The sequence below is a fragment of the Canis lupus genome, chromosome 17 (assembly GCF_048164855.1).
Source record: "Canis lupus baileyi chromosome 17, mCanLup2.hap1, whole genome shotgun sequence".
Lineage (NCBI taxonomy): Eukaryota > Metazoa > Chordata > Mammalia > Carnivora > Canidae > Canis > Canis lupus.
In genome coordinates, this window is record NC_132854.1 from 29,947,696 (window position 1) to 29,963,393 (window position 15,698).

The 15,698-nt window shown below is 36.6% G+C and overlaps 1 long non-coding RNA gene across 1 annotated transcript in view; it reads right to left on the minus strand.

The window, feature by feature from the left end:
* Window positions 1-6,375: 6,375 nt before the first annotated feature.
* LOC140607987 (uncharacterized) overlaps window positions 6,376-15,698 on the minus strand; it is an 84,047-nt gene continuing 74,724 nt past the window's right edge. Inside the window, exon 3 of the long non-coding RNA XR_012009929.1 lies at window positions 6,376-6,597. This is a non-coding gene — a long non-coding RNA (uncharacterized lncRNA). The remainder of the gene's footprint in view (window positions 6,598-15,698) is intronic.

The window sequence follows — 15,698 nt, forward strand, 5'->3', positions numbered from 1 at the left end:
ATAGGTGTTTACACAGGCATGACAAATAGAATACACTCTGATGCAAAATTACCAACACCTTTGTTTGCCTCTTACCCTACCTTATGTATGAAATTGAAAGCATTTTCCTTACATATCACTTTCAAATTCTCAAAACACTCTTATAATTCCCCACTGCAAAATAAAACTGTGATATTAGAAGTTACTGACAGTCAGTTGTAATTTTAAAAAGAATTCCAGGAAGACAAAAGTTTCAGAGTAATGTGTAAGTCACAGGAAAGGAAATGGAAGAAAAATTTAAGTGGGGTAGAAGGAGGCAAACCTATATTTTATTGATAGGGCAATAAGTTTAATAATGTATGGATATTTCATTGCATTGCATTTTTAAAGCCAGTTCTTGTGAAAAATAAGAAGTCAAAACACCCAAAGTATCAAAAACAAGGGGGGAAACCCCAAAAGAATCTGGGGGGAAAAAAAACCTCTAAAGAATCTCCACACTGTTCTTAAGAGTTCAAGTGGCAGAGGGTACTCCAAACCACCACCACCTGGACTCCCTCACTCATTATGGACTCACCTTTTAGGATTAACTTTAGTGAAGGTCTCCAGGCTCTGCTGATGTCACATCAGTTTCCCTTGGAGTCTGTCTGTGGCCTCTAGACTCTGCCTACCTCATCACTGGTGCACTCCAATTTTAAAGGATTTTAAAGATTAGTTTCCAAACATTTATCTTTTTTTAATATTTAAAGTAATATTATTTTACATTTAAAATATATTGAATACTTTCACTTTATTTCTAAATAAATTTATGTAGTGCTGAGAAGCATACATAACTGAGCCCATATTAATATGGCCATATTAAGACTTTACCTATCAATTCTTATGTTATTGAGTGCTTTCTTTTTTAAAAGCATGATAGGTATTAAATTTTAACAAATGCCTTTCTTGCATCTCTAAATAACAGAAATGCCCATTTAAAGATTTTTAAAAATTTCACTCAACATTAGATTTTATTAATGGATATTCCAGTATTTATTATTTAATTTCTAGAGTAAATCTTACTTGGACAAGATGTGTAGTTTTTTTTAATGCATTGCTGGATTCTATTTGCTAGTAATTGATCTAAGATATTTAAACAGATATTAATAGGTGAGATTGGTCTATACATCTCTCTTTTTTTGATGGAATCCATCAAGTTTTTGGGAAAAAGTATTTTACTTACTTTGTAAAATAAACTTAAAAGTTTTACCCCTGTATTGTAATAATTAAAGAGCATTGCAATGACATGATTTTTAAAGGCTACTTTCGAGGATGAATCATGTCTTCTATGACACCATCAAGGTCTGGTGCTTTTTAATTACTTTCTCTCATTCTATGGCAACTGGTGTCATTAGGCTTTCTCTCAACTGGGGTCAATTTGAGTCAGAAGTATCTTCTATAAAATTACCCATTTTATTAAATTTTAAAAGAAATTTTCCTAGAGTCTTTTAAAATAATTTAATCATACTGTAAATAACATTGAACATGGGCACAAATCTTACTCTTAACATTTCAGTAGTACCAGCAGGGCTATGATAATCTCTGCATAACTACTATTATTTTAAATTATTGGTTTTATATTCTTAGTTTTAATATATTCCACTTTAAATTTTACTAATTTATGTATAACTAAATATGCTTATAAACTTTCCATTAATTGGTAAGTTGCCAGCTTACAGGTGGATATGTATTTTATTTCTGAACATTTTTATGCAAAGAAATCCTATAAAATACCTGCTAGATTTCTTTAATCTTTCTCAATAAAGTATACTTTGACATATGGAGCAGGAGAAGACAGGTAGCCAAGCAAAATTTACCCTCCTTTCTAAATGCAAATTGTATCGAAAGATTGCTTTTTAGACCTTAAGTTTAGATTACACCCACAGACTGTGTTATCCTAGTCTTTCCTCCTTTATGATTCCTGTTTGAACCTTTGTCATTTTTTCTCTTCTATCTGAAAATGACCTCCCTTTGTCTGTCTACTAGGGCAAGATTCCCCAAATTTCCAATTTAAAGTCTCTCACTCTCTCTCTCTCTGTTCTGTATAGATTGTTTGGAAACATTTTGTTTTCTCAAAGTTGCTATTAAACATTAAAGTGACATTGTTTCCATTTATGCATCAGTGTTTCCTGATCATGGAACAAAAAATAGAATCCTCTAGGATTCGTAGCAGTCCTTTACGAAAGCTTATGACACTACATTTCCATTTCATTTGTTGATATTTTTTAAATTTTCCATTATATTTTGAGGACTCTAGGTTCAAGGATTCTAGGCTAGGAATTAACACAGTAAAGCATCCCTTTCCAAGTCATCCTAACAAAAGAACACAGAAACTTGAAGAAGCAGTTTTCAGATAACATGGAAATAGCCTATTTCATTATGTAAATAGATTTTCCCTGCACTGGCTTGCATTACAATCAGGCATCTGCTAATTATGCCAGAGGACAAGACTACAAAGGCCAATTTACATTCTGTTTATGGTGTCCTTGATTTGTTTCTGAGAACCAAAGCAAGATAAAGGGTTACGGATGATTTAATTATGGACAGTCACTGCCTTGCCTTCCCGTGGTGGGTGTCAGGGTCTGTGGCTCTGTTTGCTCCACAGCAAGGTCCTGGGCACCCTGGGGAAGAAGATTCGTGAGCACAGCCTCAGGGGCTGAATTTCTTTCTTAGCCCCTCACTGACACTGTGCTCAATACACTGAGAAATAAAATAAAACCAGCTAGTGGACTCCTGATTAACTACCTCCTCATTGTCCTCTGTTCACCTCTTTAGCCATGTTTAAATAACTACTTTTCTAAAACTACATTCTTAGGGACACCTGGATGGTCCAGTTGGTTAATTGTCTCTTGGTTTCCGCTCAGGTCTTGATCTCAGGGTCATGAGATCAAGCCCCGCATGGAGCCCATGTTGGGCTCTGTGCTCAACCAGGAGTCTGCTTGAGATTCTCTTCACCTCTTCCCCTCCCATTTGTGTATGCTCTCTCTCTAAAATAAATAAATAAATCTCTTTAAAAAATAATAAAATATAATCTTAGTGAGATTATTTTCTTTGTATACCCTAAATTCTATCTCACATCATACACATGCACGTGTGTGTGTGTGTGTGTGTGTGTGTGACTTACCCACAGACTTAGTTAAAACCCAATTGTCAAAAGACAATGGGATGCAGTGGGTTGCATCCTGTAGCAGGAGCCATGGGATCTGGACTCTGCTTCCAAATGTGGCTCTAATTGGCTAAGTGGCCTTGAGCAACTTCTTCTGCTTCATTCCCATATTTGAAAAATAAGGTTAATAGTGGATATTTTGCAAGAATATTGCAATTAATAGTGTACATAAAAATATTCATAAAAACTAAGAAGCCGTAAAAGAAGATAAAACCCAATTATCTTTGTAGCTTTTATTTATTTAAAGCTTATATATGTGCCAGTCAGCTCATATATCAGAACTTTAAGTATATCAGAACTTTAGATTTTTACAACAACTCCTTAAAATAAGTACTACTATCGTCATTTGATGGGTGGGGAAGTGAAGCATGGAGAGGTTAAGTAACTTGCTGAAGATCATGTAGCAGTGATTTGGTGATGGAGCCTGTATTCTGACCCTGACACTATATTCTTCTATACATGGTGCCTCAAGCAAGGAGACCCTCAAAAAGGAGAAAGGGGGCACCTGGGTGGCTCAAATGGTTAAGTATCTCGGCTTGGGTCATGATCTCGGGGTCTTGGGATTGAGCCCACATTGCTTCTCCCTCTCCCTCTGCCTCTTCTCCCCTTGCTAATGGACTCTCTCTCTCTCAAATGAAAAAATAAAATCTTATTTTTAAAAAAAAGGGAAAAAGGAGCAAATGACTAAATATGGTAAATTATATATATATACTTATTAAAAAGATTTTAGTACTCTTCTTTGATGCACCCAGCATCCTTGGCTATTAAAATATGCCAAACAATTCCTAATTAACAGAATGTAAGTCTTAATAGTTATTTCATGTTCATTTTTGAAAATATTTATGAATGGCAGGTATCTGTGAGTTTTTAGTATGTGTGCTGCTGAAGCAAGCACAGCATCTGTGATTTTTTTTTTAAGATTTTATTATTTGTTTATTCATGAGAGACACAGAGAGAGAAAGAGAGAGACAGAGACACAGGCAGAGGGAGAAGCAGGCTCCCTCCAGGGAGCCCCACATGGGACTCGATCCCGGGACCCCAGGATCATGCCCTGGGCTGAAGGCAGTGCTACACCGCTGAGCCCCCGGGCTGCCCCTATCTGTGAGTTTTTTATGGATACTTTTTGTTGCTGTCTCCTAACTAGTCATTCATTTAGGACAAATAAATTTTTGCCGATGGTCATAAATGTTGCTAATTTTTTTAATCTTTATTTATCAGGAAGTTACTCACTTGTTATCTGAATTATCTCATGTCTAATGTTAAAATCTTTATTTTTGAGTTACCAAGTTTATTTTGAAGCCTTTTCCATTAGGCAGAAGAACACATTGATTTTCATCTGTTCCCGGTTTAAACAATGGAACACCCCTCCCATACCGACCCACCAAAAAAAAATCCTTGAGATATTTTCCTTCTGATATTTTTGGTTGTGGTTGGTGCACATGAATATTCACAAAATGGACCTATTGCTTCCAAGGGCAGATCTTCTGTTATAGCCCCTTAGACCGGGATACCGCAGGTCCATTCATGACTGTTGTTGATCCATACTGTGTCTTGACCTGTTCTGTTTTAATATTCCTGCAAACATATTTCAGATGCCTCAGGTTGGGACATCTTCCTCTTGTCTGGTTTCACAGAACAAGCTTGAAGCATTCAACTTGTCAGTACAGAATTTTGCATTTGCTTACTACTTAGTGTGTGTGAGGGCAGCCTATGGGACACAGTGCATATAGACTCTATTTAGGCTCAGTTGTGTTTACACCTGATAGTACCTGGTGGCCTTAGAAGGGGGAAGGGAATGAGGGATAGTCTCTTCTTCATCTCCAATTGCCTTCCTCCCTGGAATCTTCTATATGCATAATTGATGCTTTTCTATGTGTGTGAAAAGTGTGATACGAACATAGTTTTGAGCCTCTTTTTCAGAAACTGTGGAGCAGCGAGGCTCTTTTCTCTGATTCCTTTAACCCTTGGGTCAACTGTCCCCCTGACATTTCATGTGGAGAGCTGTGGACATTTTCTGAATGTCTTTCTTTCTTTCTTTCTTTCTTTCTTTCTTTCTTTCTTTCTTTCTTTCTTTCTTTCTTTCTTTTCTTCTTTCTTTCTTTCCTTCTTTCTTTCTTTTTTTTTCACCTAAAGTTTGGGCTCATTGAATGAAAGTCTCCTAGCTTAATTTAACTGCAGTTTTGGTAAATTTTGTCTCTCCTATTTTATCCCTGTGAAATACTTTTCTCTATGGTTTTGTTGCTAAAAATCCTGCACAGTAACAACAGCTGTTTAACAATTTAAATTTTTGTTTAAAGGAAAGGTGACTTACATGATATGTAAAATGTTAAGTGTCAACCTCAGAAAAACAGGAGATGTTTTAAAACAGTCTAATGTGAAGTTGCTCTGGGCGGAAGATGTTTGTTTCTGCCTAGTGTAATAAATATTTACCAACCATTTCGCCATACAGCCCCCTTTGGATAGCAATCCAAACCATGTTCCTTAGATTTCCATTACAAATGTGTTCTCAAGCTGTTATTCTCACAACCTCTCACATTACATTTATTGCAAGTTGCGGTCCTCTCACCAAAATGCAAAGTAAACCTTAAAATATGTAAAATCTGTATTATTCTGGGACTGACTTACATAATAATCATTGTTTGACAATAATGAAAACTTTTTCTTCCTACGGAAAGAACACTCTGCACATTATCCATGGGTGGGGCATGGGAAATGAGTCCTGGGGTTAAGTTATCTCTGGCTCCCGGACATATATAATTCCTTTTCTGACAAGTTCATTTGTAACGTACAATACACATGGATAAGCTATCGGTCACGTGATCATTTAAAGGAAGACTGGAAAAAAAAACACAACCCATTGAATGAAAGATCATTAATCTTTTACAACAAGGTTTCAAAGTATATTCAGAGCATATTTTGGTCCTGCTCCCTGAATGTTACATTGAGAACATCTGGTGTTTGGGGGAGAAAAAATGAAGTATTAACTTCAGGTTTCCAATAAGTAAAACAAAATAGAATATCATTGAACTCAGTAAACAAATATTTTAATTGAATAGGGGGTATACAATCAATTATATTTCAAAAAGTAACTCAACTGTTCTATTTTTATTATGTAGAGGAATTGAACGAAACTCCATGTCATTTTCTATCCAAGGGCCACTAAACCATTTGCCTAAATAAGAGCAACTGTGATATTGAGAATACAAAAGAGTTTATTTTTAAAAAAATTTTAAAAAGATTTTATTTATTTATTCATGAGAGACGGACAGAGAGAGAGAGAGAGAGAGCAGAGACACAGGCAGAGGAAGAAGTAGGCTCCATGCAGGGAGCCTGATGTGGGACTCCATCCCGGGTCTCCAGGATCACGCCCTGGGCCGAAGGCAGGCGCTAAACCGCTGAGCCATCCAGGGATCCCCCTACAAAAGAATTTAATTAAACATATTTGCCAACTCCATCTTATCATAAAATGAGCAGTATTAATTCCACATGTGAAAAATTCATACCAATCTCCCATATGAATTTTAACTGAAACAAAATAAAAGAAATCGGAATGTAAAATCCACTCTCAATGACAAGATATACGTCCTTTGATGAAAAACAGAAAAGAAATACAAAGCAGTAGGTGGCGTTTGCTGGTTCCAGAACTGGAAGCAGGTAGAGATGGCTTGCAGTTTGGCCTCTAGTGGGTAATAAAAACTAAGTGCCACATAGGAGATGGGACTAAGTGAAAACTCGCAGTCTAAAACTAGGGGCTGCTGTGGGGCTCTCCAGGCCATGAATGAAAGCTTAGAACAGGGGCACCCACCCTTTATGTGAGTCAATGGTTTGAGCTTTCATTAAATTGCATCAATAGGGGGACAAGAGTTGTAAATAGAGCCTAGAAATCAGGCAAAGACTATGCCACCCATGAACTTGATATCTGGATTTGGATTATTTACAGAATCTCTGTTGGTAGAAGATACAAGGAGACCTAACAAAACAAAAATATAAACCGAGAACCACGAACACAGAAAATGAAAAATAGTGAAGTAAAAATACTAGAAATAATACAGTAATTGACTTTAAATCAAATAAACAAAGAAATAGAAAATATATCTACGCTGGACACAAAAATAGAGACAATTAGTCAACAAGGAGAAAATGCTAAGGTTTCCTGCCAGAACCCTGAAGAGGGATAAAGAAATTTAAAATACAAAGATTAAAAAAAAAAAAAAAAAGAAAATACAAAGAGTAGTTAATAATGATGAGAAATGGTTTGAGAGGACTCAACATTCCCTAATTGGGGTTCCAGAAAAATAGAATAGAGGGAATGCCAGGAAAACAATATTTAGAGAATGGGTAATTAATTATTTTTTAAGATTTATAGAAAGATATGAATATTCAAACCACAAACACTGAGTGCCAAACAGGTCAAACAAAAATAAACCCATGTTTGAACACATCCTGGTGAAAATGCAGGGTCTCAGAGATGGAGAGAGAAATTTCATAAAGTAGTTCCCCTTATCGGCTGCTCTGATTTTGTAGTTTCCTTATCACAACCAACCACTGCCTGGAAGTGGATGATCCCACTTCTGACGATTCATCAGAAGGTCAGTGGTAGCCCAACTATGTCACATATCTGCATCATTCGCCTTACCGTTCCAATGTGCTGCCAAAGCAAGCACATCACCTGACCTCATCTCATCATGTAGGCATTTTATCATCTCACATCAAAACAAGAAGGGTGATTGCAGAACAATGAGATCTTTTTCAGAGGGAGAGAGACCACATTCACATAACTTTTATTACAGTATATGGCTACACTTTTTCTATTTTATTATTACTGTTAATCTCTTGTGCTTAATTTATAAATTAAACTTATCATAGGCATGTACATATAGGAAAAAACATAATGTATGGTATTGGGTACTATCCACAGTTTCAGGTATCTACTGGGGGTCTTGGGACATAAAGAATTCTAGGCTGACAGGTTTGTTTTTTTTTCTTTCAGTACTTTAAACATATTGCTCCACTGTTTTCTCGTTTGCGTTGTTTCTGATTATATCTCTCATGCTTATTTCCATTTGTCTACATGTTATGTGTTTTTTCTCTCAGCCTACTTTTAAGTTCTTTCTTTATGACCGATTTTGAGCACTTTTATCATGATGTGCTTTGGGGCTGTTTTCTTTATGTTTCTTATGCCTGGAGTTAATTGAATTCCTTGAATCTTTGAGTGTATAAATATAATGAAGTTTAGGAAAATTTTGGTCACTATTTCTTCAAATATTTGTTCTGTCTACCACTCTATCCTCTTCTTAAGGGATTCCAATTTTATGTATATTAAACCACTTAAAGCTGTCCTACAGCTCACTAAGGTTCTGTTCATTGTTTTGTTTGCTTCCCTATTTAAATTCTCTCTTCTCTCCAAGTTTCATTTTGGATAGTTTATATTGCTATGTCTTCAAGTTTGCTCATATTTTCTTTTATGATGCCTGATAATATTAATCTCCCCCTCACCTCCACCATGTATTGCAGGTTTCATCTCTAGAAGTTTGACATAGATCCTTTTATGTCTCTATTTAACTTTTGAACATTGAGATGCAGCTATAATAATTATTTTAAAGTTCTGGTATGTTAATTCTAACATCTGTGTCAGTTCTGGGTTGGTTTCAACTGATCGATTTATCTCCTCATTATGAATCAAATTCTCCTGCTTTTTTGCATGCCTGACAAATTTTTATTTGAATCAAAGCACTTTGAATTTGGTCTATTGAATGCTGGATATTTATTCTTGAGCTCTATCTGGGTTGCAGTTAGGTTACTTAGAAACAGTTTGATAGTTTTTGGTCTCACTTTATTTATTTTTTTTAATTTTTATTTATTTATGATAGTCACACACAGAGAGAGAGAGAGAGGCAGAGACATAGGCAGAGGGAGAAGCAAGCTCCATGTACCGGGAGCTCGACATGGGATTCGATTCCGGGTCTCCAGGATCGCGCCCTGGGCCAAAGGTAGGCCCTAAACCGCTGCGCCACCCAGGGATCCCCTAGTCTCACTTTAAAGATTTGTTGGGGGCAGCCCTGGTGGCGCAGCGGTTTAGCGCCACCTGCAGCCCAGGGTGTGATCCTGGAGACCTGGAATCGAGTCCCGCCTCGGGCTCCCTGCATGGAGCCTGCTTCTCCCTCTGCCTGTGTCTCTGTCTCTGTCTCTGTCTCTGTCTCTCTCTCTTTCTCTCTCTCTGTGTGTGTCTCTCATGAATAAATAAATAAAATCTTAAAAAAAAAAAAAGATTTGTTGGGTAGAACTGTACCAGTGCTCCACCTAGGGCTATTTATCCCATACTACTGAGGCAAGACCCTTCTCTATACTTTACCGAATACCCTGTGAGATTTTCTTATCTTTTTGGACGGTATTCTCAGCCCTCCGTGGGCATCAGGTACAATTCCTTCTAATCTTTCTGGTTGGCTCAGGAGCTCCCAGTACTTATCCCACATGTATAGGCTGACCAGAATTCTGCTAAATACACAAGAGGAACCCTCTGCAGATTCAGAGTTCTCTGGATATGTAGCTCTCTCCTTTCAGGTAATCTGCCCTGCAAAATAACTACTTTGGTGTCCCAGAACTATCACTTGTATCTTGTCAACTCCAGGAAGTTTCCAGGTTCTGCATAGTTTCCCCTTTCCTGCAGCATGAATTGGAACCTCTCAAAACAGTGATCTTAGGAAATCATAGGACTGACCTTATTTGTTTCTTATTTCACAGATATCACTGTCCCTTATATCTGATATCTAGTATCTTGAAAAACATTGTTCCCTATATTTTGTTCATTTTTTTAGTTGGTTCAGGTGAGAAGGTCAATATGGTCCCTTTTATTCCACCTGGGCTGAAAGGGAAGTCTAATGTTCTCACTAAGTCTTTAATTTCAATTATAATTATTTTTCTAGATTATTTATTGATCAATTTTTAAATATTCCTGGTTCTTTTATTTCTTTACATTTTCTTATTTCTAGATCAATTATATAATTGTTCCTTAAACATTTCAAACACTCTTATTTAATATCCAATAAATCAATTATTTGATGTTGTCAGAGTGTTAATTCCCTTTCAGCTCTTCTAATTGACATTCTTTTATGGTAGCTTCTTTCTTTTGTAAATTTTTAAAGCTTAATTGACTTTATCTTTTAGAGTTTTAAACTTATAGAAAAAATGAGCAGTAAGTACAGAGAATCTCATATATAACCCTCCCCAAGAGTTTTCCCTGTTGTTAACATAATACATTAATGTATTGCATTTGTTTTAACTAATAAAAAAAATGTTGATACCTTATTATCAATTAAAGTCCATAGTTTACTTTAGGATTCAGTCTTTGTGTTTTACAGTTCTATGGGTTTTGATAAATGTATACTTTCATGTATCTGTCATTACAGTATTACACAGAATAGTTTCATTGCCCTAAAAACCTTCTGCACCTCCACCTATTCATCTCTCTCTTCCTCTTTTCCCTGAGTCTCTGGCAAACGCTAATCTTCTTACTGTGTCTACAATTTTTCCTTTTCCAGAATTTCATATAGTTGAAATCATACAGTATGTATCCTTTTAAGACTGACTTCTTTCACTTACAATGTCTGTTAAGATTCCTTCATGTCTTTTCATAGCCCGATAGCTCATTTCTTTTTACTGCTGAATAATACCCCATTGTATGAATGTACCACAGTTTACCCATGGTAGTTGCTTCCAAGTTTTGGCAAGAATGAATAAAACTACTCTAAACATCCATGTGGATGTTTTCGTTTGAGCATGTAAGTTTTTGACTCATTTGGTTAAATACATAGAATTGCTAAGTCACGTGGTAAGACTATGTTTAGTTTTGTAAGAAATAGACAAACTGTCTTCCAAAGTGCTTCTCAAAGCTGTACCACTTTTCATTCCCATCAACAATGAATGAGAGTCCCCGTTGCTCCACATCCTCATCAGCATTTGGTATCTTTTGTTAGTGTTTGGATTTTTGCCAACCTAGTAGGGGTGCAGTGGTATCCTGTAGTTGTTTTAATTAGTTGTTTTAATCTTATAATGACATGTGATATTGAGCATTTCTTCAAAGCTTATTTGCCATCTGTATATTTGCTTTGGTGAGGTACCTGTTTATATCTTTTATCCATTTTCCAATTGCATTGGTTGTTTTCTCATTATTGAATTTTAATAGTTTTTTGTATATTTTGGATACAGATACTAGTTTTTTTTTTAAGATTTTATTTATTTATTCATGAGAGACACAGAGAGAGACAGGCAGAGACATAAGCAGAGGGAGAAGCGAGCTCCATGCAGGGAGACCCATGCAGGACTTGATTCCGGGACTCCAGGATCACACCCTGGGCCAAAGGCAGGCGCTCAACCACTGAGCCACCCAGGCATCCCAAATACTAATTTTTTATTATAAGCTGGTGCTTTATCTTTGGGGATGCTGTGAGGTCTAGGTTGAACATGCATTACTACCAACTGGAATTGTGTTTGCTTCTATTATACCCTATGGGGCACCACTGATTCCTATCACTTTAATTTCTTAGCTTGATGTTATCTAGACATCTCTGCTGTAGTAAATTCAAATTCTAAACTCAAATGAGGGCTATCTGTGGTTGTGGGTCCTGAGGAAATTCGTCCCCTGTGCTGAGCAGAAGCTGACCCTGTTAAGTATCCCTGCCATTTCCCTGTTGCAGGGAATAAGCTTTCCAGACCACCCTTTCCCTAAGGACACACTTCTTCAAGACCTTTAGCTGCATGTTGGGTTTTCAGTTCTAGTCTCTCACCTTGCTTAGGCTCGAGGCCTTATTTCCTGAGACCACTAAACTATTAAAACCCAAACCTCTCATTGAGGTCAATCAGCAAATTTCACCAGGCTAACTGCAGCCTCATGTTCAACTTGAGTCACCACTTTTGTTTTCAATGCCCTCTTAGCATCTGGTCTCTGAGGATTTCTCCAATTTCATAGGGTCTCAGCTATGAAATTCAAAGTGTAGCTTTATTATGTTTATCTTCCTAGAATTTTTTATTGAGTTTTTTTTACTATGTTTAATCTATACATTGAACAAAACAGGTTATATGGGATTATAACAGCATGCTTTCAATTTATTTTTCACCAGGCAAACAGCCTATCTAAATATCTGCTGGTTATCTCCAAGATGGAATTAATTGAGATGAGTTCAAGAAAATAATACTTTTCTGGTTAATCTCTGTTGAGGGTAGGATCCATATCTGATTTCTCTTTGGATATCTCCCCAATCCTTGCACAGAGTAGGTATGCAATAGCATTATGGCTATCCCCCATATTCAGCAACTAAATCAGATACTTCTGGACACTATGAACTCATGCTCTTAAAGATCTGTGGAGGAGATGAGGGAGTCAAGAACATAATCTCCGAAGGTCACTGGTCCCATAATGAGCCTTTCCAACAGCTCAGCTTACTCCTTTCTCAGAGTACTTAAAAGTACAAGCGAGTGTAAACAGCAAACTGTATTCCTAACAGACATTTTCATCATTCCATAACAACAAAAAATGATTACACTAGAGCATCTCTACCATACTATATATAATATATATAGTACACTATATACTTCTACTATACCATACTATATACTACACTACAATCAGCTCTACTCAAGCTGGTTGAGTCAAACATTTTCTAAAATCGAATGATGAAATGAATGGATGATGTGGCTGACCATTGATGCAGCTAAGCCTAAGAGACCTTTATAAGAAGACTCACTTCTAAGCCAAGAGGTTGGATTTTCACAAGTAATTAAAAATACAGCCCTCAAGTACAGCTGGGCATTTCTATTTGGGGAAGAGTTTGTGAGGCTCAGGAACAATGTTATATATTAATTCCCTGGGAAGGCTTGGTATACAACTACCATACAGGTGTTTCCTGTTGAGACTCCAAGTTCCCATACAAGAACTCAGAGGACAGCTGAGAACAAAACTTTGCCTACTTCATTACATTTGCCCAGTGGTGCTGCATAAAAAAGTCACTGACCAAAAATAACATGTTTAAGTAATGTTCAAGTTGAGATACAAACCAGCAGCAGTCAGGAAATTCAAAATTAAATCTGATCTCCACCCTTCACTTGCCTCATTGTACCCAGGCAGCACCAAGGTCAGAAATTAATTGGAGACACTGCAAAACACACAGCCTGCAATATTTCAGCTCAGTGAGGTCACAAAGAAAACTTAGTTAAAGCCTTATTAGAGCAGTTTACAGGAGCACATTGCTGTGAATATGAAATTAGAGTCTTGCCTTGATGGATGTGTCAACCTACCCCAGGTAATTTGTTGGGAATAATTTGAAAATATAAGTGAACATAATTAAGCTTCTGTTTTACAGTAGTCTGGTCATTTGTCTCCAGGTGCATGCATCTCTGTAGATTTGACATTGAAAATGCCTAGAATATAATGAGACACATTTCAGTCACTCAGTTTTAATATTTGGTCACCTTTGAATTAGAATTGACAATAAAGTTGGAACTAATATTTTTATCCAGATTTTTTCTTCTGGAGAGCCATATGTATAAAATATCAAGGGTTATATCACCATGAAAGTCAGTTGCAGACTGCAGTATGTCCTACAGTGAAGCACTTAAACAATCCTCCCTACAATGAAAGAGGTCAGATTCAAGTGGGATTATAACTGCCCACATCTTTGCTAACCTAGACTAGATTGCTAGACTGTCCTTTAGGTATAGTTGCACTTTTTTTTTTTTTCCTTAGATAGCTCTCTAATTCCAGGCCAAACTCATTAACTTCTTTCAATTTTATTAGACACTGTTGCTTAATGTTAATTAAACTAGTTTCTTTAAAGAAAATATTTGTTTAAAGAAAGATGAAGAAAAAGACTAAAAGGAAAATAGCTGTGAAAATACCACACAGTACAAGGAATTTGATTTTTTTCATTTAATGTTTAATCATCTATGGTATACTAATAGAAGGATGTAGTTTAGTTTATTCTTAAGATTCTAATCATACTTACCAAGACTGGCACTGAGGATAATATATCATTAAGTCAGAATAGCTACTATTTTCTGAGTTACTGTTTGTCGTTTTAAATTTCATTACAGAATTTAAACTAGAATAAATTATTTTGAATTTAAGCTATATTTATATTAGTCATTATATCCCGATTCATTGTTCCAAAAGTAGATTTATGGAACTCTACGAAAAGACATTGATAGCCATATTTATAATATACCTTTCAAAGTGAGATTAAACATTTCTAACACAGTCATTGTACTCCAATTGGCGATTACTCATGGATGCAGCTCCTGCCACAGTTCTTGGTATGGAAGATAAAATTAGCCCCCCCCCAAAAAAAAGTACAGTAATAGTGAATACTCCTTTAAAAGTCAGACAGTTACTGAAAGATCTACCATTGCCATTAACTGAGGAATGGAATGGGGAAACCCTGGTGCTGTTATGGCCTACTGCAATTCTGAGGGGGCTAGACAAATTGAAAGCAGAGCTCCTGGCTGGGTTTGCCAACAATGTTGCTGAACAAACTCAAATAAACTTGTTGCAAAAGAAACAATAACTCAAGAGATGAGGGTTTGGAAAAAGGCGGAAATTTACTTGGAGTGTAGGCAGCTGGGGGAGGTGGCAGGTTCAAGCTTTAACAACGACCCCTCCACCCACAAGATGGATACCTAGAGTTTTAGAGAGAGGTCCAGCAGGATATGTGCAAGAGAGCAGTAAAGAGCGCATGATCACAAGTGGAGATTGATACGTGTTCAGTGGTGACCATGTGCAGGGAAAGGGATGTATGGGGTGTGGTCTTCTAGACATTCCGTTGCTATCAGCACTTTTCTGGTCTGGGAGTTGGAATGTTCAAGTCATTGCAAAACGTCTTCATCAATGCCTCAAGAAAGTACGATAAGAAATAACAATGGATTTCAGTTAAAGCGTGAATTAAGCAAGTCTTGTCTATTACAAGTTTTAACTGTTGGGATCTATAATTGAGTAAGAGGGCTTGCTGACAACACTTTGTAAGGAAATATGTTTTATTACTCTACAAGAGATTTTTAAATATAATTCTGAACTTCTTTTGGCATCAGATATGTTTACTTATTATATTACACATGTGGTTTTGACTTCCAGCGTCACTGTGCTTATTTTTTTTCTCAAGAGATCTGGGAGAAGGGCTCATTATGAGGTCATGTGGTGTTGCTAGGCACATCGGTTAGGTATTCAGACATCCTAGTTCTTCTAGAAACTTTTTAGTTCTCTGACTTTCCTATTCAATTTTTGTCAATTGCCTTTTATGCTTCCAAACAGCAGACAAGCACGTAGTGATAAACTCTATTGAAATGACTAGTTCCCTCACTACCAGGGGATTACACAAGTACAATTCAGTATTCACCATTTTCAGGCACAAAGGAAGAACAAAAGCCCACCCCAAACGTGACCTGCTGCACAAAATACCTTTTGTTATCAACTTAAGTGCTCTTCTGAATCCTCAAGCCAGCCATTGATAGATTTTCTTTTTCCCACATACAT